The sequence below is a fragment of the Zonotrichia leucophrys genome, chromosome Z (genome assembly GCF_028769735.1).
Source record: "Zonotrichia leucophrys gambelii isolate GWCS_2022_RI chromosome Z, RI_Zleu_2.0, whole genome shotgun sequence".
Taxonomy (NCBI): Eukaryota; Metazoa; Chordata; class Aves; order Passeriformes; family Passerellidae; genus Zonotrichia; species Zonotrichia leucophrys.
This window is the reverse complement of record NC_088200.1, coordinates 25,861,361-25,886,036: the sequence shown is the minus strand read 5'-3', so window position 1 is coordinate 25,886,036 and position 24,676 is coordinate 25,861,361. Positions and strand designations below refer to the sequence as shown.

Below are 24,676 nucleotides of genomic sequence, written 5' to 3'. Positions count from 1 at the left end.
GCTTATTAAGTGATCAGAGACAGCAATCTGCTTGCTGCCTTAATGAGCACAAAGCCAGCAAAGCATCTTTGCTTCGCACATTCTGAGTTCAGTTTCACACGCTTGGAACCCATCCTCAGCAGTCACTCGGTGCCTGATGCAGAGGCCAAGCAGGTCTAGCACTGTAATGCACTAATGCTATGAGTCTCGCTAAATGGCCACAGAAAAAGAGAAATGGGGAAGCATAAATCATTCCACACCAACAGAATGGGTGCTGTGTTTATTCTCTTAATGCACAGAGGTTAAAATTTTCTGCTACATTTATCAGCATTTCATATCCTCTCACCAGCAGTCACTGTGCGGAGGTTCTCGTCTCTCCAGCATTCTCCATGCAGCCCTGCATCACCTTCCCCCATAGGACAACAATCCCACACAGCAGATCCCTTCCACAAAATCCAACCACTAGCATGGCCACAGCAGGACAAAAGACTATGTTGCAGACTGTGTCACTACAGGAGTACTTCTGTAACTCTAATTTATAAAGCTGAACGTGATTTAGTAGGTACGGGTGTTGGCATGGCAGTCTGGATCTCTTGGCAAGTGAAAAGATAAACATAAATGGTTTAAATTAGCATGGTAAGTATGAATAGCATGGCAGATGGGGTTTTAAAACTCAGAAATGCTTGATTTGTCGTGTAGTCCTTCAGCTATTGAGTACATGGCAACAAAGTAGGGCAATATTACATCTGAAAAGTTACCCCAACTCAACTGTCTGTACACTTGCATCCACCACCAATTGTGTCTTCCAGCAGTTATTCCATCAGTAAGAATGATTTTCATTCTCTTTTACATCCTCATAACATTGTATGTCTGAAATGCCCAGTAAATAGCAAGGCACATTAAATTGTTCAAAGAAGACATTAAGTTCTGTGCTGTTGCAAGCCATCCTGCTACTCTGAAGTATTTCTGAATTTTATACTAACTTATTAATATTGAAGAAGATAACTAATTTTAGGGATTAAGGTATTTTAAATAGAATACATGCTTTCTAAAGGTCAATAAAATATGTGTTTAAATGTATTTTGAATTCATAATCTGCAGTACATGTGATATGGACAACATTCATCTCTGTCAGAAAACAGCCTTTCCAATCTTCTGGGAAAAATTGTTTCTCATACACTGAAAACCAGCTCTTTGGTAACAGGACGCTTGTTCCATCTCTCATGAACTAAAATAATATGTAAACAAACACCCACCTCACACAAAGATTTAGACTAGGATTCATATACGGTAAAGGAAGATTTCCCTAGTGATAAACAGTTTGAGCACAAAGTGTTCCTTCAAGTCCTGACATAAATCTGTTCCTGCCAAGCTAGTATCTCATTGCATCAGCCTTTCGCCTTCACCACACCGAAGTAGCAGCCCCACTACCTCTCTCCCTGCTTTCCTCATACTGCCCTCTCCCCAGAATTACTACCTCAGCTCCACTGGGCCAAAGAATTATCTTTCCATCCCACAAACATTTGGTAACAAGAGAAGAAAACCCTTTTATTTAAAAGAAATATGACTCTCTAGCTAACCTATTACTGAAGGACTCCCATGTGGGCTGAGTAGATTCATTATTACGGCTGGTAGCCTTCCCCTTTCTTACCCCACCAGTTTTACCCCCTCTTCTTGGTATTCCTATAATATTTTTATTAATTTGTAATGCTTTTGAAATGTTTTGATATGTACCTTAAGATTGCAAGATCTTCAACTGGGTGGAATAAAAGCAAGTGCTGTCGTGTCTGATAAAGCACTTATTTTTCCATAAGAGAAAAAAAAATCAAAGCATCTCTGCCTACATTGCTTCCTCAATAACAAATATTTTCAGCTTCTATTTTATTAGTGGAAATCTGGTATTTCAAATAAGATACAGGATGCTATATTTATTGTAGTCGATGCTCCTTTCAATGGTGCAAGATAAAACACAATTTCAGCAGCAAAAGTGTCATTTTAAAGAAGCAAGGCCTAGCTCCAGGTGATATAAGCACTTAGACGTGTACAAACAGTCAGGCAAAAGAGACCCTGCAAGTGGAAGTTATGGTCTAAAAGGACAACTATATACTCACACTTCCTTAGTCTCCAGTTCATGAAAAGGAATGGTACCAATCTGTAAACGGGAAATTTGCCTTCAGAGCTTTTAATCATTCCTTACTGGAAGAGGGCACAAGAGGTCATACACAGAGCTACATGCCACTTCAGTTTGGAAAGATGTCTAGAACTGGGCTCTGTGGATTTCCCCAACCCAGCCAGTGTGGCACAAACACCCATGGGAGCAGTGCTGTGCGCTGCCTCTACAGAGCCCTTGATTTTTTACACTTGAACGGTGCTACACTGCGCTGTGCAAATAAAAGACCAGGAGAGGAAACAGCCCATGGTAACAAAAACAATGATTGACCATACTCAGAGAATTTAAAAATATTTGGTGAGTGTCTATAACTTTTCTGTACATTAGTGTAACTTTCAGCAGTTATAGTCACCTATTTGATAAAAGTACCACTACCACTTACTGGCAATGTTAGAAATTACTCCTCAGAAGGATTGGAAGCTGTCTGGTTTGTCAATCCTTTATAATTATTAGAACATGCTAACATCATAAATTAACACGGCAAGTAGCAATTCTAGTAATGCGAGACTGAGATGTGGTGGAGATGAAAGACATCACATTCCTATTCAAACAGCTCAAGATGCCTGAATAACTTTCAGTATTACTTACATTTATCACTCAGAGCCACAAGACATCTCAATTGCAATGTACTTTAATCTCAATATTCAAAATAGAATATTTTAAATAAACACCAGCATTTAAATGTATCTTACCAAATCTCCTTAAATTGATTCTATGCCCAACTGCATTTTCACTGCTGATGTGAGCAACAAAGCCTATGCTACAGTTAAGAGTCTTTTGGATTTAAGCTAAAAAGATCTTGACAAATAACTTCCATTTTTCATATCAGTAAATACTTGCTTGAAGCATTAATAAAATGGGATCCAACTCAAGTGGTGGGTTACAGTTTTTTAATTGCTTCATTCTTACTTCTGACATTATCATGACCAGAAAGATGACCAGGTGTGGGTCTTCTGTAGTTGCTTACACAAAAAGAAAAGTTATGGTGACTGAACACCATAAAGTTAATAATACACTATACTCTAAACAAAATATACTGCACTGAAAAGATGAGTAACTAGTTCACATCCACTCACTGGATCTCCAGCATTAGCCCCATGAGAGTTTGCAACAAGTTTTACTGAAGAAATTACTATGATAAAACACTAGTTACTCCTATGCTATATAACTCCTCTGTTTGCACACTTCTGCTCAGAACATTTGCAGTATTTATTTTTCAAAACATTCTCTATTTTTTATCCTATGCAGTACTTATAACTCGCCACACAGTAAGAAACAAAGTTACAGACAAATGGCGTTTAAAAAAAAAAAAAAAAAAACAACAACAAAAAAAAACAGGTCGGATTTGCAGGGATTGTATAAACGGGAATACATCATACAGAAGAAAAATTCTGATTAGGTCTATTACAGCGGAGAAGATTGAGACGCTGGCAGCTAAACGACCATTCTTGCTGTGCTTTTAAAACCCAAGTCCACACAGAAAAGAGGGTTTCTCTGAAGAAAACTCTTTCTCCAGATCTCCGAGGCTAGGCTTTCCTTCCCCGGCACCCCATCCATCACCCACAGAATGGGACGTGATAGGAATTCTCGCCCCCCGCCCGCCGTCCCAGCCCCGGAGCTGACGCCGCGGTCCCGGCCCGGCTCCGGCGCCGCACTGCCCACAGCAGCGGGACACGGGCGGCCCCGCTCCTGGAGCGGCTCCGACCGTGGGGCAAGCTCGCCGATCCCGCGCCAATCCCGGGCGAGGGAGGTGAAGCTGGACAGGAGCGGGACCCCGGCCCGTCGCCCCCGGGGGCGGGGAAGCCGCCGCGCCTAGCGGGCGGGCGGGGGGAGCGGCGCGGAGCCGCCGCCGGTACTCACCGACTCGCTCGGAAACTTCCCCCAAGTTTCGGCGGCGCGGCGGGCGGCAGCGGACGGGCCCCCCCCCGGCGGGCGCCGGCACCATGGGAGCGCCTCAGCGAGCGGCCGCCGCGGCCGGCCCCAACTTCTGGGGAGGCAGCGACCGTCATAAAACGCGAGCCAGGGCGGCGGGGCGGCGGGCTGAGCCCGCACTCCTCCCGCGGGGCGGGGCGGGGCAGGCGGAGAGCAGAGCGAAGCGGAGCGGAGCGGAGGGGAGGGACGGAGCGAGGGTGGGGAGATCAGCACTGGGTGGGGGGCGGCGGGCAGCGCTCACCCGCACCGCTCCCCATGCACTGTCCCCCGGCGGCGGCAGCAGCGCCGGCCTTGGCACTGCTCGCTTGCCGCAGCCCGCTCCGTGCCTGCCCTGCCCTGCCGGGGCGCGGGGCACTCAGCGGCCATCGCCGCCGACTCCTCGTCGTCTTTCACCGCGGAAGCTGCCGGCCGCGGAGAGGGGCTCAGAGCGGCGAGCGGGACCGTGCCTGGCGGGGGGGCGGCTCGGCGAGCCCCGGCCGGTGCCGGCACTTGGGCTGCGCCCCGGGGCTCCGTCTAGACGGGGACGGCGGCTGCTGCAGCGCGCATCCCGGCCGGATGGGCGGGGGACGGCCCCGGCTCCCGCTCCGCGCTGAGGGCGCAGTGCCGCCGGCGATGGCTATCGGGGGCGAGCCGCGGGCTGCTGGCCTAGGCTGAAGCAGGGGTTCAGCGGGGCTGGCAGTCGTGTTTGTGTTCAGGATCGACGAACGCGATTTTAGGGTGAAGGAGGTGTCGGCGTGCCACGGGCGCGGCTGCCAGGTGGAAGGGATGGCAACTTCTGCGGCCAGGTGTGTGGCAGTGCACGCACAGGGCTAACTAGTGTGAGTGTAGAAGGTAGCTACAGGAAAACGGAGAGCGTCTATTAGGGATTGTCTTAAAATAATGAAAGATTTATTGTCTGAAAAACTGTTTAGGGAAGAAAACATTAAAAAGGAGCATACTATCATCAGTTTATTTAGGTACCATTTGCATTGACAAAGTACCGAATGCAGACCCACGTGTGCAAAGGTGACCTCAGCAGTGACACATTGTTCTTTAGGGCCCTTGCGGGCCTCCTGTCATGTGTGTGGCCCCACCTTCAGAATGGCTCAGCATCTGGCTTCCTCGTAAAACAAAGGTGGGACAACAGCCCCGCAGATCAGTGTTGCAAGAGTTTCACAATCATTTAGTAAGTCACAAGGCCGGCTCTGAAATTAACTGGGAATAGAAAAGAATTGTATCTCGCCCAAGCTTTCTGCTGTGTTGGGTGTACAGGAAAAGCAGTGCTGGCGTATGGAAGTTGTTTGACTATAACGGCTGGGAACAGTTCTGGCGCCTCTGCCTGCTCAGGTCGGTGCTGCCCTTCTCTTCCTATTGAACCAGGTGCTCCCAGACTGGGAGCTGTTTGTCTTAGGAGGCTGGTGCTCCTCAAAGGCTGAGGAGCAAGTGATCTGCAAGTGATCTGTCTTCAACTGTGCTGTTGATCCAGGCTTCTTCTGCCCGGAACAAAGAAAGTGATTCCGGGGGGCTGAACACATGCATAGGGGTAAGATGGATCATGAAATGTGACTTCATCAGCTCCCAATTGTCTTAAGGGAATTAAAATCTCACACATTGATAAGTATATCATGAAAGTATTGCTTTTGAGGTTTTAAACTAACGGCGCACAGATCCATCTTCTTTATTCCTACCAGAACCATCTCTTGCCATTTCCTCATTCAAAATCACAGGAGCAGATTTTTTCTAAGCAGTATCGAACAATACCATTGTCTTTGCATTAATATATGTGCAAAGGACATTAAGTGCCACTTCTTACCACTGGTCAGGGAATTCATACCCACATCTCCCGGGAGATGCCTGTGCTGCCAAACTAGCAGTTGTTATTCAGACCTTTCGTTCTTACCATTTGTGCTGAAGCTATGGCAAAGCATGATTAATAACTCAGTGTGTTAGAAATTGCAGCCACAGATCTGATCCTGGCCCTATAGTCTTGTGGTTGAAGCACTTGATAAAAGGGGAAGATTCCAGGCCCAGAGATGTTTATGGGGTTTGTTAATACAACATTCCTATAACACAGTAACACCTGGGACTATGACAAGCTGGTTTGCATTAACTAAGTGGCAGTGAGTGCTGAACATGTAAAATACCACATGAATAAACCAGAGAAAATAATTTATTTCTCCCTCATTATATATACAAATAAACTTGGATAACAATAAATCCATTGATTTATTGCATAGTCTAGGTTTACAGCTGCCTGGACTTTCTCTACACTAGATAAAGTTTTCTATTTCTTCACATGATAGATTGTTCGGTTTCATGTGGACTAATGTCAAACACAGTACACTGCCAACGAGACCAGATTTAGGCAAAAGCAGCCAAAGTAATTTTCAATCAGGAAGTTTGTGAGCGTGTGGGAGGGTGGGCTGGAAAGATAGGAGACAAGTAAGAGTGGAGTTTCGGCGTTGTCTATAGGTGGAAGGTGGCCTTGGATCTGTGGAAGCACAAGGCTGTGTGTTGCTTGCGTGTAGGATAAGTACTTTGAATTTTCTCAATCACCCCAATACAACTAAATAGCAAAATAAATGGTCAGTGGTCTTTTGGCTTGTCTGTTATTAAAATAATAATAAGAAATGTCTATCTTTTGATAACTATTATTCTCAGTTTCTTTGGAGGATTTCACGGTATATTAAACTATTTACTAGATTTAGTACTGCTAATCTGTGGTAGTAGTTTAATCTCCCAGATAAATTAGCAGTAAAATACCCAAGATTGGTGTCATATGAAACATGAGTCTTATCTCAGCAACAATATAGAAATTGGTTGTATTTTTCATACGTCCATTAGGAACACTTTTAAAACTATGTGTAACTTCATAACTTGCGCTTTTAAAACACTACTTTTAAAACTATGTATACCTTCATCCATGCCTATGTTCTTCACTTTCTGGTTTATGCTGTATTATCTATCTCTTTTCCAGATTCCATCCAATCTCCTTAGAAAGCCTGGAAAACCAAGTCTGGCTTGAGGACATTCACAAAGACACCTGAATTCTGACCATTTGCTCTGACATAATATCCAGGGATGCCTACATCTACCCTTTTCTCTGCATGCAGTTGCTGCTTCACTCCTTTCCAAACAGTGTCCAAAAAAGTTGAAATCCTTCCTGAGCATGATGCTGTGGAACCAAGTGCAGAAGACAAAATTATGCCTGAGTCTGATTTTCGTCTCTGTTTACAATAGTGTACAATGTAGTGTTTATAAACAGGGTGTCAAATAGAATTCCAGCAGCTCAGTTCATGGTAATTCATCTGAAAGAGGTTCCTTCCCTGCTAAGTGTCTAAAGCAAGTGCTGTTTGTACTTTCTGCCAGACTTGCTTGCCAGTGAGTGCTTCTGTAAGCACTGGCTAAGTATGAGCTTTTACAGTGTAAAGGTAGCTGTATTGGTAAAGTCTGTCAGTCAAACTTCCATGGCTTGATTTAGTAGGCAGTAGGTGCCTGTAGTCAGCAAAAGCAATGTTAATTTATATATTTCTGTGCCAATATAATGGGGTGCACATGCAAGGTCCATGTTAAAAATGTAAAGGGGTTTCTTTGTGTAGCAGTTTATATTCAAAGGAAATAAAGCGACTTTTTGTTGTTGGGCTTTTTGCTAATACAGCAGTGCAAAATGAAATCAATTGACACTGCTTTACCTGCAGAGCTTTTACCTGAGGCCTGAAAAAAGGTAGTTTAATCTGAGTAGTTTATAATTCCCTATGTTTTGAGGTTAATGTGTGCATGGATATGGTTCTCTTGAGTGAAAAACTACTTACACTAATTACAAAAAGAGTTTATATTTCTCAAAACTGCATGAAATAATGCAGAAGGGAGATTAAATAAAAATATTGTTCATATTCTGCATTCCTAACTAAATCTATAATCTTATTTTCTTGGCTTCCTATCTAACACAATCATAAACAGAAAGTGTGCAGATAGAAAGGGGTCTCAGGAGCTCTCCAGTCCAACCTCCAGCTCAATGCAGGGTCAGTGAAGAGGACAAATCTTGCTGGGCTTTACCCAGTTGGGTTTCAAAACCTTTCATGTGTGGAGGCTGCATAGCATGTTGGGACAACCTGCTCCACAGCTGCACTGTCCTGTGGGGCAAGACATTTCCTTTCTTCTCTGCTCTGAGCTCCTCAGTTCTTATTATACTCTTTTCCTCTGGGCCGATGCTCCAGCTCCTGATCTGGGCATCCTGGTAGTGCTTCACTCCACTTTGGCAAGATCTCTGTGTACCACCTCATGGGCTTTTTTCACCCAGGGCAAGATTTTGCATTTGTCCTGGCAGAATATCTCACAGGTCCCATCAGCCTGCTCATCCAGCCTGTCTAGGTCCTGCTGTGAGACGGCTCTGCCCTTGAGTGTATTGACCAATCCCTCCAGTTTGGTGTTATCTGCAAACTTGGCAAGAGTACACAGTACCTCCTCCAGGTCATCGATGCAAATATTAAAGAGGACAGGTATAGATTACTGGTGCCCAAGCACAGGGACTATGAATCCATAGTTTTAGTAATACAATACACACCTTTTTCCAATTAATCTCCACTGATCTTATCTAGATGGTAATAAAAAATGGGAAATGTAAAAGGAACATGTTGGTCTTTTGGAAATGAGCTAGAGAATGATTCAGGTGAATAAGTGTTTCCCCCTTTATGTCATGCTTTTAGAAAACTTAAGGGGAAAGAAAGTCCACTGGCAATGTGTGAAACCTACGTGATAACCTTCATAGAAAGTTAATCAGTCAATTAGACATTTACTGTGTTTTCCATCAAAATATTTGTTTTTAGGACAATAGCAAGTCAAAATTCTGTGCAGGGAAAAATAAATTCTTCTTTCCTTCCTTCACCTTCTTAATGTTCTTTATTCATGTAAGAAATAAGGAATAGCTGCAAGATGAGAAGCTCTCTTTTAATCTAAATTTCCATCATAAGTAGAATTGCAGAAAAAAAGTACCATGACACACGATTGCTTGCCACAAAAAGACACCACACTAATAAAATGCATGTTCCAACCACGATCAAACTTGTACCAAGAGCTGGGAATGCACAGTGCTTGCTGTATATAAAAGTAAAACCAATATTTAATAGCAGGTCTGTTCTCAGCCTCTTAATATGTGGAAAAATTTAGTTTGTGGGTTGTCTGGGTTACTTCCTTTAAAGCTACAGAGCAAAGCTCCCCCAAATACTTTATATGAAAGCAGAATAATTACCTAGCCAATAAATATCTGTGGAAACAGAGAATTTTCTCTTAGGACCTAATCTCCAATGAATCAATGTGAACATGCATGCAGGATAAGAAGGCACAGGCAAAGCAAGAAAAGGAAAAAATGAAGAAATACTCTGCCAGAGCCTGAGGTATCTTGCTCTCTCATTCTGTTGTTTCTAAGTCATCTATCATGTCATTATCTACAGCTAATATAAAACAAAGACCTATCTGGCCATGTAATGAATTCAGTGACTTTCTGGTTTGCTGGGAAAGGTGGGTATTGGTGGTATTTTCCTTGCTTTTTTTCTGAAGAAGGGAGATGGAGGATTGTAGAGGTAAAGGCTGAATTGATATATTCACTGCTATTTTTTAATGCAAGAAATATCAAAGCTGGTCCTGGCCTGTTTCCAGCACTGTACAGGCTGTCCTGCATCCTAGATGTTACGTTAGACAGAAGAACTGCTCCAAATGAACAGTGGAAAACATCAATCAGTTTTATAGCATGTATATGCATATATACATGTGTGGGTGTGTTTGTATGTATTATTTCATGAATGTGTTGTTATTGCTCTCTGGATCTTAACTGAAACCCATCCTTAGTCTGTCAATTGTTTTTTGAAGACTGTGACTGTTGCGAAGCTGAAATCCAGAGCCCGAGACCACTTTCTGCCCCAATCATTTCCAATGAACAAGTTTGGGAGTCTGGTAGATCTTCTGCCTGAAGCACTTTTGTCTAAGTGTCCCAAAGGTTTAGATGCTTCAGGCAAGGTTTTGTTGCTTTCCTACGTTTGAATTCCTAAATAGCAAAGTGTTAGAGACCCAACCAATTAATATCTCCAAGTATTTTATATTTAATTGATCAGAGACTGTATTCATTGTCTACCCACATTTCATGAGCATTTTTCTGCAACTTTTGCTAGACGTTCCTGCTCTCCACATCAACTTCTTTTGTCTCTCAGATTAAGCTGGAAAGGAAAACGCAGAGGAGCAGACACTATGCTTGATTATTTATGTACTTAAAATTCACTTTACGCTTAAACAGTAGTGCTACCATGCAAAAGACAACAGACAGCAATTTGGTCAATGTCACAGAGAATAAAGGATGATTCTTAAATTTCTTGCCTAGTCAAAGAATGTGAACAAAGCCAGACAGTAGTTTTGTTTGTTGTTTTCATAAGTCTGCTAGTTCCAGGAACTGCAGCATCCTTTAATTTATGATTCAGCTTCAGGTCTCTAGTTGACAGATCATAAGCATTTGTGACAATAAGGGATTTGAGATGGACAGACTGATCAAATACATGCTGTTGCCATCTCTACATAATGGGTGTGCTTCTGTTCAGGATGACATTAACCATTATCTGGAGACTGTGGGTTTTTACAAAAATTCACCATTTTGAGAAAATTGTAATATCAGGAAAGGAAAATCTTGACTTGCATTATTTTGTAATTCAAATACTCACAGGGAAGTTTCTCTCAAGGGAGAATATTTGTATGTGCATGGAAGTTCCTAAGAGGATGGAAGGTAGCACTTTGACTCTTCAGAAAGACTGTGTTTGTTCACATGTTTCCCAGTTCTACTCTGTATCATCCATCTAATCAGGTGTAAAAATCAGACCCACAAGTCTGTAGTTCCCTGGTTTCCCTGTTATGGAGTCTTTTTCGCAGATGTGATTACACTGATAATTCTCCTGTCCGTAACCTCCTATGGGAACCATAACCACCCTATAGTCAAAATACAGATCTCTGGACCCTTTGGGTCTAACATAACAAGTTCCTCTCCTCCATGAGTTCCTCCCAGTGTTTTGGCTGTCTGTCCACACAATCTATGGTCCCCTAGCCCTCAATCACTGCCTGGGTGAAATTGCTGCGTATGATTATTTCAAACTCTTCATCCTGAATGCTTGTACTTTGATGATGCTTGGTACTCATAACTGTACTGATGGACACAGAAATGGCCTTAAGAGTCATCCAGTTTGGGGTGTGTCCTGCCTCTTTCTGATTCATGGAGTTGCAAAACAATATTTTACCTTAGATGATAGCCATATGATGCATACCATATATCTTGGGGAGGCCAAAGAACAGGGGTCCCGAGAACAGGAGTGTTCTTATACAACTCCTGAGTTCCATCATGGGGTCTGGGGCAAGCTAAATATAAAGATGGGTTCCAGGAAAATAGGTGACCTCACTCGAAGCAGGATCTGATGACTACTTCCCTTCACTGGTGGAGACTCAAATTGAGCAGTAGCTCCTGCACCAGAACAGCCCACCTGCTCATCATGGGCTTGACATGTCATTATTTTGACATGGTTACCACACTTGAGTTACTGAGAAGCCAGATACAGTGGAAAGCTATGAGTTAGCTACTCATAGTGTAGTTCATGCATGTATCCCAAAGCAGGATTTGCTTTAATTTCCTAATTCTTGGTATTTTCTTGACTAGCTTTCTAAATATCTCAGTGCAAAAGACCTCCTTACTTACTAAAGCGACCCGTGTCAGATTTTCACACGTTTATTGCTAAAATATTTTCCATAATGCCTACCTCTTATTATTTTGTTAAAATTTAAATTCAAGAATTCTTCTATCCACACTGAAAATGATCAGATTATTCTCTTCTGTGTTTGAAAATAATTGCCATGTACTCTAGAATTCTTCCTTTGTCCTAGGCCAAAGGGTCTCTATTTTTAAAATTTTTCATCATGGATCACATTTTCTTTACTTCTAATCACATGCAGTTTTGGGCCTTCTCCAGTTGTTTCATGTCTCTTCCGAAGTATAATGCCCCAAAGGGACCAAGTTCTCTACGTGACGTCCTAATAGTGCTCAGAAGAGAAAGGCTTGAAGGCTACACTGCTATTTATAAATCAGAGCATTAAATTTGATTATTTCCACCTAAGTGCAGTACATAATGTAGAATTTAAACCATTTTCATTCCACTCCTGCAATTTCTCAAGCTAATTCTGAATTTGAATTGTGCCTTTCAATACATTTATGTTTACACATCTTTTCAACATTTTCTCATCTGCAAACTTATTAACACTGTTATTCAGATTGTTAAAAAAAGGTTGAATAAAGTCAGAACAAAGAAAGGTCCTGTAATTTTGTGATATGAAAGTATCAAAATAAAGAAAATGGGTCTAAAATTATATACATTACCAAATTAGATTTTATGATATTATTTTTCATTTAAAGTATTTGCAGATTTTGCTTAATTCTATATATGCTTTGAATTTGTTTCTGGGTTGGTTTTTTTTTCTGAGTTGAACTTAGATTGATTCATTTAATATTTACAGCCTCCTCTTCATCTACTTTCTCCCCTCTTATTATATCAGGCAGCTGTTATTTTTTGTCCTTTCCCAGACTTATATCTTTTAGCCATTTTTGACAGATTCTCAAGTAATTGCTAATCTGAAGAATTCACCTCATTCCTAAAATATCCTAGTCCAAAGTCTGTCTGGTCTGGCTAACTTGAAAACATTCCATAAGGCTCTACTGACCCTGTTTTGAATTGAATACTGAACTTATTTTCATGAACGTTAATTATGCTAGTGAGGTGTGTGCAACTTTTTTTGTCACTTGCAAAAAAAGGTTTTAAATATTCCAATCTTCTTGGGATCGTCTGCTGTGTCATTGTCTTGCCTCCAGTCTCACAAATAGTCAGGAAAAGCAATCATAATTTTATTTTCTCTTTGGTATTTTTAATTTTTTTTTTCCTTTTGAAGTGTCTTCTAGCTCTGTGTTTGGTTTATGCCTTAGTTTTCTGATTGGATTGTACTGTTATTTTATATGTTTAAGAATTTGATCTAATTTCCACTTTTCAGGTGGAACTTCATGAGTTTGAGATAAAGTAAAAGTTCCTGGCCTACCTGAACTAATCTCTCTCTCAATACTTTTCCCTTCTGATAAGTATAGCTTATGTTTTCTGCTACAACTTAATTACTTTTTTCTTTGACTTTTTTATTGACTTGAATTGGTGAAAGTTGTCTGCTTCAAGTCCATTATTGTTGCCTTTTTCTCTATTTTCTTCCCTGAGAATATATACTCTATAATTTCAGTCACTGTCTCCGAGTCACCTTTCATCATTCTTTTCTCAAACAGCAATTTTCCACTGGTACTTTTCCCTGGTACAGAAGCACATCCAGAAGAGCCTCTCCTCTCTCTGTTTTTAATACAGAAATAGAAGTGAACAATGCCTTTCAGTATAGAGCTTGTTAATTGATCTATGCACTTGATGTTTCCCTTCCTACCCATTCTTTGGATAGTTAGCACTCTTGTGACTCTGCTTCTGTGCATTGGGTGTTAAATGATTTGTCGTTTGTTCATGATAAAGGCTTCCCCTACGTATTCTCTGTTCATTCTCTGTTCTGTGGTTTTGTTTACTGACAGCTGCAGCTGAGTCCTCTTCTTCTTTCACCATCATCCACAAGATTTTGATGAGTCCAGCTTTCTCATTTGTCTGCAGTTCAGCACCAGTGAAGGGCTATGTCCTTTAATGTTAGACTGCCCTACTATGTAGTTACCTTACTCATAACTCTATTTATCAGTAACGTCTTTTTTGTGGTCATGTTTTAGGTATCCTTACTCCTCTTATTGATTTCTTGTGTGTCCTCATTATTTCCACTTAGCTTGCCATATTTCTCCCCAATGCATACAATTTTTTTGATTAAATTTGTTCAAAATGGATTTATGTATCTAAACTGTTCATGTTCAAGCAGTCATAAAAAGTGAACACATGGTATACAAAATTAAATTCAAGCATGTAGATTTTCCCCTGTTCTTTTTCTTTGAAGACTTTTGCACTATTCTTTTGTTACTGACTATCAGAAAGACTAAACAGATAAACAGGGAAAAGAGGTCTTTTATCAAAATTCTTAGTTATATTGTACTTTTATTTTTCATTGTTTACTTGAGTCTAGTGGAGTTTAGATAGCACCCTTGAAGTCATTTGCAGTTGTAATATTTAAATGGGTTCAAACAATGGCAGTGACATTTACCTAATGTTGTTTTGTTGCTTTGAGTCACAATTCTAGCCCTGAAGTGGAGCACCAACAGTGTGTGTCCTTTCCAATTGCCTTTGACTGTACTTGATAACATTTCATCCATCCTGATGTTTGTAAACAGATACTTGGATATCCAGCCAGCCCAAATCTCTGACACAGGCTACAGCTAGAAATAGCCTATGCAGAAATAATCCCATAAAATGTTTGACACAGCCAAGAGGAGGTCCATGTTATGTTGAGAGTTGTGATACTCGCTGTTTAACAGGAGCACTAATGATTTCAACCCCAGAAGGTGTGCTTTAGTGAGAAACTGTCACAAAACTGCTGTTTCCCATTTTCATGCGTTCGATCTTCTGCTTTTATAATTTTGAATTAGTAGTTTTCAGCTGTAACTCCTAGTGCAGGCATTGGCCTGACACGATGAGGAGGCGAGCTGCCATGGCTGTGGACTCAGGGTTGAAGTTCTGATTGCCTCTGACCTCACTCTTAGATCAATCCATGCCTGGTCAAAGCTTCTCCATAAGAGAGGCACTGGAGTACTCCTGTTGCATCATAGAAATTTAATTTAATATATGAAAAAACTCATTAACTTACCCAAGGACAGGGAAATGCGAGGGAAGTTTGTAATTCTGGAGACACATCTCATTAAAAATTATAGCATCTGTTACTTTTGCAGGACAGACACTGTTTATGTCACCCTGCAGAAGTAAGTGGCAGCCTACAGAGCTGGAGCCATCAAGCCCCATCCATTTATCTACAGTGGAAAAATATTTGGGAAGAATGGGATGGGTGAGGCAGGCAAGGATTACAATAGTAAGATTACTGTCTTTTTGGTTTTGTATGATCTCAACAAAATATTGTCATGACTGTATATCTACTTATATGTTGGGACTTCCTCATTGTTTTTTTCTCACACCTAATGATTTTAGTGAAGTTTAGAGACAGAAAAACCAGAACAGTGTGGGGTGTTTTGAATAACTGCTGAAAAGTGAGAGAGAGGCATCTCCAACACATAGCATTACATAAAGAGCCTACATACATCCTGACAACTAGGAATCATGAGATTCAGGTGCACACCATTGACTCAAACTTCTTATTCACATGGGCAGAGAGGGAAGATGGATATTCTTCAACATCCTCTGTAGTTTATATACAGGGGTCCACAGTTTCCAGTTCTTGTGTCATCTGAACATCTCAAACTCTCTCAGAGCCCATTTTAAGCAATGAATCTTGAGATAGGATCAAAAGACAGCTTTTCTTGTGGTTATTAGTATTCATTGCATTCCATGCTTAAATATAATAATGGCCAGCAAAAATCCTTTTCTTTATCAGTCAAAATTGTCCTTCACCTGAAGTTACTCACTTCCTTCCCAATTTTTTCCCTTGATATATTGATAGTTACATTATTGTCTCGTTGCTTTGACTTTGAATTTAGAAAGCTGCTGTAGTCACCTCTCAGGTCCGAGACTGATAAAATCAACAGTCAATCAATTCTAATAGCAATGGACATTCACCTGGTGCTTTATACTTCATTTGCCTAATAATCCTGCTCCTGACTTGCCCTAAAAGGAGAATTTCAAGTTTAATGCAATTTTTTTTTTTTTTTTACTCCTTTTTTGTTTACTTTGTTTTGATTTGGACCAAAACCTGAACATTTTGAAATTCCCTGTGAACTGAACTTCTAAGAACCTAATTCAAATTCTAAATTCAACCTAATTCAAAAGCTGCCCACTTGAAGATCAGTAGTCACTTTAGACCCAAGGTCTTAAGCCTGTGACTTTGGTTCAAGCAGTGAAATACAGGTACTTGGCTGCCATATATGAGATCTGGCTGCTCTGGAGTCACAAAATCTGAAATCCACATCAGTCCTGGCTTGGTCCTGTTGCTGAACCTTGTGTGAGCAAAGTGCTCAGCTTCTGGGAAGCTCTCAGCAATCCAGCCCCACCTTGGGTTCTGCCGAGGTTTCTCAGAGACTGCAAGGTCCACATCACATTTTAGTGGGTGAAACACACTGTTCTGTGAATTTTCTGTTTTCTGTCATTAATACTGCCTTATCTCTGTACAAAGTCACTTGTCTGATCCATCTTTCGGCCCGTGGTCCCTTCTTCAGAGCAAGCCACCGTCACTACAGTGCTGCTGGAGCTGGTGATTGCTGTCAAAGAGAGGCCACTGCCACGGGGACAGATGAGAAGCCTGGCCACCCTGACAGGTAGTGCCAGGAGGAGTACATGTACCTATCTACCTTGGTCCCCTAAGCCTTGCTGACAAAGCTTCATCCAGTCATCCCTTGTACTCCTTTTGTACTAAATCCCATCTTCTCTCTTAAGTGAAAGTAATTTCAACGTGACAAAAAAATAAAACAAGACCTGGCAATGAGATTTCTCACTGGGCCCCGTATCATCCCCATCACATAACACACTCTTTGGCATAGTTTTGACCTGAGTCAGCAAGTCCTGAATAATGCCAGGGGAATAGCACTGGCTGGGAACAGTTTCCAGTAGAAAGTACAGAGATGACTAAACCACTGGAGCTGGCTCCTTGCTCTTAGACTGTCCCAGCACTGTCCCAGCAGTGTCTGAATCCCCGGGCATGCAACATGGTACACGTCAGGGGTTTGCAGCACATTTGTGCAGTTTCACACTATGAAAACACTGGTCTGGCAGACTGAAACCTGAGCCTTCACACAATTTTAGCTACAGAAATAATAATTATACTATACAAGTGTTGGATGGGGGCCCAGAGGAAACCATGGCCAAAAGCTATGTAAGTGTGGGTATTGCCCATCAGTGACTTCTTCTGTTTCACTTAGTAGTACAGATGCAGACAGGATCATCTGCCTACTTGAGCTGTCTCTAATTAATTTCCATAACTTAAAAGCTAATAGCATGAAAACAAAGGAGGTTTTGTCACACTCTAATCAAACACCTACCAGTTTTCTCTCTGTGTAACCCAACCAAAAACTCTCTTTGAGTCAATGCACTCAGCTTTTAAATGGTGCTTTGTGTAAACTCCTGGGAGTTTTCCTCCCTGTTAGTGATCTCCAACCACAGCCTCCCCTCCCCCCATCCCGACACAGCTGCTGGGATCGCAGTTCAGTAATACCGAACTGGAAAAAAATTACTACAGCAGCAATGCTCATTGTCTCAATTGCTCCTTTCAGATGCTGCTTCATACATCAAGACTTTCTGGAGTCTCTTCTATGTAAGAGAAAGACATTAATATTTATGCATGTTAATATTCTTTCCAAATCTTTGCCAGCCTTTTCAGATCCCACCTCTTTCCTTCTCTGCTTTCTGCTGCACAGCTTTCTGCTGCACAGCTCTGCTTCAGTTCAGGTTAATGTTTTCAGAGGCTGAAGCTCCTTATGATCATTCCCAGAACACTTTTGTAACTGGACTATACATTTCAAATATATTTTGAAGAAGACCGCATTATCTCATAACTGATGCTGTTATTTGCCTCTGCATCCATGATTGCAGTACCTTGGACTTGAAGGCTTTTCTGTTATAGGAAAGCAGTTAACTCCTTCCCCCCATGGTGGGGGAAGCTATCTTCCCTTCCTCATTCTTAAGATTTATTTATTGTCTTGAAAGATTTTTGTATATACTTGATTGAAATATCCATCTGAATAAGTATGTTAGAGGAAAGGACACAGGGAAAATATTTGTTACAAACAAAAGTTTAATGCTATTCTGAATTGACTTGTTCTTTTACATCATTAAAATAAAATCTGTAAATCCTTAATGCTAGAAGATGGCCACAGTTCTGAACTCTGCAGTTTAAAATATTGGCTGTTCCTTATCTGCCAAGTTCATATAAGGGCCACACCACAGGGCCAGGCCCTTCACGTACTCATGAGAGCTTTGCTATCCACAGCAGCTGCAGCAACAAATGCAGCACCTGAATGCAGGCAGAACAGCCACTACAAGAGGTATTACACTGAGCACTGAGACATTTACTTAATGAGATAAATAATTAGATGGGTCCTTGCTGGCCAACATTTGAGCTCCCTTTCCACACCTTACAGGGTCTGGTCTGAGAGAACCAGCTCCTAAAATGTGCTTGACAATCAAAGCAGGGCTGAGAGTTGTGGTGAGCTCTGAAATCACAGGGCTATGGGACTGGAGGGAAAATGAACAAAATTTTTGTGCCAGTCTCATTTGCATAATATCTATCAAGTCTTCAAGTCAATTTTTAAATTAATTTTTCAAACAAAAGAACTAAATTTACAAATATACACAATATTTTATGTAGCAGTCTAATCCTCATCTGTCCCCATTGGGTGATAATCATCACACTTCTTTTCCCAGCAAAATGAAGACCATGATTATTACCATGATAATTGCTACAAAAGTAAAATTTGAGTCCAATGAGAAAATTTGTCATTAAAATAGACAAAAATAGCAACATTAGTGTTAAACTGTACTTTCATTAATACCAGAATGAGCTAATAAATGCTATTAGTTACAGTTTTGCTGCTTATTTTCTTTTGCCATTTTATTCCTAGACCTTGTGGTTTTGTTAAAATAGGAACACTAAGCATCTGTAGTGTCTTGGGTCACAGATTGAAATGGCATCTTTCAAAGCACATCAAGCCAATAAAACTGGAAAAACAGGTCTAAAACAAAATCCAGTGCAAACAGAATAAGCCTGAAGTGTACTCACTTGCTAATTTTTTACCTAATTACACTTGATTACTACAAATAAGAACGACTTGGCTTTTACTGATAGCAGTAGAGTAGATGCATTGAATTTCTTAGTCCTTTCTCCTGCTATAATGGCCTGGATACCTCCTGTTGTCCCAAAATGGAGAAAAGGACCAGCTTGCCCCTCAGTAGGAAGAGAGAGATCACTTTTCATTCATGTTTCCTAGACTCTTTGCAGCATTCAGTTATGAGTCACTTTACCCTGTGTTATATCACTATACTCCAAAGTACAAATTTGATATGATCGTTGTCTTTCTTACCATTTTTAATACTCAAGCTCTCCTTTTTCTTCTCTATCTCAACCTTTTGTTCTTTCTCCCTTAGAAGGCTGCCAGCTTAGTCCATGGTTACTACCTCTTCCCTTCTCTAGAGATACAATGGAAATTCCTTAGGATGTGAGATGTGGAAATTTCCTTTGCTGGTATGCCTCTCACTGCTTTTTAACCTCCTTTTAGAATATTGAATAGCTCTTCTCCCCATCCCAACAATGCCTCTAATATTCCTTATAATTTAAAAAGAAATTTTTCCAAGTTCCCATAATGTAGCCTGACAACACATTTTGTAAAGCCTTGATCTATTAAGAGCATTGTTTCCATTATTTGTGCACTCTAGCTGTTTATTCATCAGTGTCCTGGCCATTTATAGTCAGCAGAACAGCTGACTTCAGCTGACTATTACAGTTGGGGTTTCATTCCTTTTCTAAATCAAACTATTATTCTTGAGATGGATGAGGTTCCCCTCTTTTCCAAGGCAGAATCCACGAAACTTTTATTGAAAATGAAATTCAGCTTTGAAGAGCAGAAAAAAAATTGCTGCTGTGACAATCACAATACTCATTTTCCTCCTCACTTTTTCATAAGGATCAAAAATTGCCCCTAAAGGTAGGACTCAAGCAAATCAGGGACTCAAAGCTAGTTAAACAAGGCAATTAGAACAGATATGTACCTATAAGTGTTGGAAGCAGCAAAACTTACTAAAGGTATGTATGCCATTACCTGGTAATCCTGCCTGCAGGAACAAAGGGGATGTTGATCCCGTGTAGCCTCCGCTGATTTTCTGTACTATTCCATAACATTCTGCTTATTTCACAATAAGTTAATGAGCCTACTGTGTTGCAACTCCACCCCAGAGCTACTTAATTCATTGGGCTGGCAAGTGTACTGTTTGCTGGGATGATAAATACCAGCAGAGCTCCCAGGTCACCAGGGTTTGTGACATGACCTGTGATTGTAGTCTGGGCAGAGTCTGGGACTAGCATGAGTGTGTCCCTGCCAGACTCTGTCTTGTGACCAAGGCACCTCAAGGGCATTTAAATAAAGCCTTGGTCCCTTGAGGTCCCTCCAGCCAGTCACTTGTTGATCCTTCTTTTTCCCTAACAGAATCTATTCCCCATGATGGTCCTGTAGCATGTCTGCCACTAACAGTAAGAGAATGGTTAATACAGTGATTTCCCCTGGAAAAGGAAAAGGCCTCAGAAGGTGCAAGTGTTTATGTTGGCTGTTTAACCTTGACAAATATCATCTTTGGACTTGACTCTTCTAGGCCGAGTGAATCAGTTCACCCTTCCTCCTTTCCCAAGGGTTGGGTAGCCTGGGAAGTGAGTCCTATCAGACTCATGCCCCACACCACCACTAATAGAATTTTGCTCTAGACATCAGCATCTGAGATCTAGGAGAACAGAAGATTTCACTGTAGGATGCTCTATGCAGAGTGCCATTGTTCTGGCAGTGCAAGAGAGCTTTTCATCCTCCCGGACCAGACTCGTCATGATTCAGAAAGTGAAGAAGAATGGGTTGTGGAAATGTGCATGATAGTCCATAACACACATCCTGTCCTTAGCTAGAAGATGGCCAAGCCAAACAAATCACAGAATCCACCAAAAAATCCAGTGCTAACATAAAAATGAGGCATAAATGGCTTTCTGATGGTAGTTTTGTTATAAAATCCCTCTACAATAACAAAATCATAGAGAAAAAGCCTTCTTTTCTGCGTGCAGAAAGGAGATATGCTTTGAGAAACAAAGCACTTGGGATGTGAAGGAAGTCTTAATGGGTGACTTGCTTTGATTAAGTCAGCCTGTGAACTTTGAGCACTTATTTCTTAGGCAATCTTCAAAGACCACATTCCCTCCAGATTCCTGAGTCAGGCCTTTACACGAAGTGTACTTGTCTTTGTATTGAAGAGTTGTTTGGACTATAGTAATTCTTGCTTTCTCAGCTTACTGAAACCCTTATAACTGCCTGTGATCAGTTGGTACCACCAGTCATTTTCCATTTTTTAGGTTCTACTTGATTTCATCTGGCTTTCAGAGCTATGCTCATGTCTTCTGAGTGCACAAATAGTCTCTCAGATCTTCACTATCTGAAGGAAGTAATTACTGTGCTCACAGCCCCTCAGCCATCACTAATGCCTAAGCAAATTTCAGAAGCATGGGCCAAGACAAACTCTATTCCCTATCACACAGTCACCCCGACACAGTAAGTTTTCTGATTTTTGTTGCGAAGCCTCCATAACGTGGTCTGTGTCCGGCACTGACACAGCTGTAGTGTCAAAGTGCAAATGCCTGACATTCTTCAGTGCACTTATCCTCATGAGGAATACATTTCCCTTCTCCCTGTTTGTGGATGAGAAGTGAGGTCTCCAGAGGATGAGATTTAAAAAGTTTCATCCCTGTACACATCTGACTATCCCTCCTGCCTACAGAGAGACCCTTAGTAGCTGCAGGAACTAGAACATCTAAACATGAATTAGAACCCATCCTGAATTTCTTACTGAAAGCTGCAGAGGAAGTAGTTTATGATTCGGGGAACTGGGTATGCATGCTTTGCAGTCCAAAATATTACTAAAGGTGTTGGTTAATATTTCCATCTTCTCAAACTTGGCTTCAAAAGGTAGCTGATATATTCTGTACTCAGAAGAAAAATTTCATTTCCCTTGCGTTTATTGGTAAAAGACCAAGGAGGTACATCTGATTCCAAAAATGAGTTAGAAAGACAATCAGTCCATTGTTTGAGAAATGACCAAAAAGAATAATTTTGATTTTGTTGGGTTTTTTCCTCTTACAATTGGTTGGGCTCCAGGCAAAGAAGATGCATTTGGCAGTGAGAGACAGCTACTCCCACTGCACTGTCATTGTAAGTCAATGACTAACTGGAAATGCATAAATAAATACACCGACAAGATTGGTAAAGACAAGATGACCCTAAAGAAACAGCTGAGGACTGTAGGTTAAAGTCACAGGCAACTCCTAGCACACCTTGAAAACTGATCACCGAACGTTTATAATATTTGCATTCAAACTAAACCACACTGTAACCTGAAACTAGGCCATAAACCAATTTTGGCTACAGCAGTAATTTTCAAGACTAAACCACTTAGCCACTTTTTTCCCTTTAAGAGGTAGATTTTAAGAGCAGAAGCAAGGCAGACATTTCTGGGCTCCAGTGTGAGGATTTGCACAGGAACAGCAACCTCATGGTGCAGTTTTGAGCACTATTGAAATCTAGGACTGAGATAATATGCAAGGTAGCAATAGTATCAATTTCATGGCTGTACCACAGTAACTTTTCCTGACTAAAAAGCGATGGAAAATGTAATTTATTGCTGATAATAAGATCAAGATTGGGCAAACTGGGTTTTTTTTGGAGAGTCGTCAGAGATTCTAGGCATTTTCTGTATTAAATGCTGTTCATAAAACTACAGCAACACAACAACACTTCATTACAGGTGCCCATGCTAAATATGTCTTCTCAAGTGAACAGTAAAGTTCAGAGTGCAAAATACAAATATCTTTAATTTAATAAATTCAGTAAATAAACCTGTAAGTTCTCAGCTAGAAGGACAGAAAGTTGTATGAGAAAGAAAGCACTTGACTGACTGTGGAACTGGGGCTGTTGCATTAGGGATTTTTTTGGATGGCATGTACATGACATGTCTTTAAAATTGGTTAAAATAATACAAAGAATGTTTATGTTATTTTAAGACATGAATACAAACAGCTTTTGACAGAAAATAAATATTACAAACAAACAAAAGCAAAACAAAAAACATCCCCAACTCCAAAACACACTCCAGAGAAGTTAGAAGCTCTTTCCAGATAAAGCTCAGTTGTCATACATATGTCAACTGCAGGGAAAAATATTAAGGTGAACCTGTGAATTAAAGCTTCTATTGTTTTGAGTGCCTACTCGTGCAAATCAGTGAAATTAATTTTCAGAAGTCAACTACTGGATTAATACAGTAATAATCTCATAACTTTCTGATGAATGACCTTCAAATGCTTTGTAAAAAGAGTATGGTAAGAAATTGACTTGCAACCATTTGCTAGAGAGATTCTTTTTGAAACTGATTCTTCAAACAAATTTCAAGAGGTCCAGTTTTATGTGTTTTTGTGGGTTTTTTTTAATCAGAGGAAGGATTATGGGAATATCAGCCTTGCTGTCTTGCTAGTGAAAGAAAAACAAACAAAAAAATCCCTTTTATTTTTATTTCTTGGCAGTAAAAGCCATGGTAAGAGAATACCCTTATTTCTCTGCTGTTCTTTTCACTGATGCCATCCTAGTTTCAACCTGTCCATGCATTCCCCTCCTGTTTCTTATTCAGAATATGCATGGTTTGGCTAGCCTACAATGTAATTATCAATTGTCATTGTTCATTTCTTTTCTTGGTGCTCTTATCCATCCACATTTCTTCCTCTTTAATATCACAACATATAGGTTTCCCCTTTTTTTTTTCATGGTTCGCATAGCCTCAAAGTCTCCCATATTCATGCAGTCTCATCATTCCCTGGAATCTCTATTTCCATCTTTTTCTTGCTATTCCTACTTTCAATTTTACAATTAGCCTGCTTCCCCACAAGAAAAAAAAGAGTACTCCAAGAACAGAATCTTCTCTTCCCTTAGGGATAACAGGCAGTGAGCTTTTTTTTTGTTAGTCTCACATACAAATCTAGATCTATGTTACAGAAGGCAATGAAAAAATCATACATGTGAAATTTAAAATGAACTTACAAATGTCCACATTCAGTGATTTTTCTCCTATTTTAGTGATGCTTCTGATGATACTTCAGTGGAAGTCAGATACTACAAGAGCATGTACAGACAAATCTAATAATTTCCACAAGATTAATATGCTGTAAGGCAAATACTTCCTTACCTTAACCTGAGCTAAAGCAAGTTTTATCCTGGGGAATTTTCATAGCCTCTGTCAATACTGTTGAGGGGAAAAGGGTAAAGCAACCGCACGTAACCATGATGTTAATAGCAGGGACTTAATCTGAAGTGAAGAGATGAACAGTTGTTCCTGATGCTGTCCTTTAGGACTGTCCTGTCCACTCTTTAAATCAAGTTAAACATGTTCACTGTGTTTGTTATTAACAACAATAGTTGACCAACAATATTACTGCCCATATATTGTTTCTTTATTTCAAAACTTAATTTCCTCCATATATTACTGTTTCTGTTTGGTTGGATAATTAAATGTGGAGTGTTTTCCTTTAACCACATCCACAGCAGAGGTTCAGTGAAATATAAATGGTGATTAGGTGAGCCAGGGAAACTCCTATAGGTGCAATACAAAGCATTGCCGTACAAAGCTATGAAGGAGTATTGCAAAAGGATTACTTAACACTTTCATTAGAAAGACATCTGTCTTCCTGTCAGATTAAGTC

General features: G+C 40.6%; 1 protein-coding gene across 4 annotated transcripts in view; it reads right to left on the bottom strand.

Moving 5' to 3' along the window:
• Nucleotides 1-24,676, bottom strand: part of GHR (growth hormone receptor) — a 177,160-nt gene that overhangs the window by 114,217 nt on the left and 38,267 nt on the right. For 2 of the 4 annotated variants that reach the window (XM_064736069.1, XM_064736070.1), the window contains exon 1: nucleotides 4,010-4,181. The exons of the other annotated variants lie outside the window; for them this stretch is intronic. The gene's annotated coding sequence lies outside the window, so the exon portion shown is untranslated. Of the gene's footprint in view, nucleotides 1-4,009; nucleotides 4,182-24,676 lie in introns of those variants that run through there. 4 annotated transcript variants of the gene reach the window in all.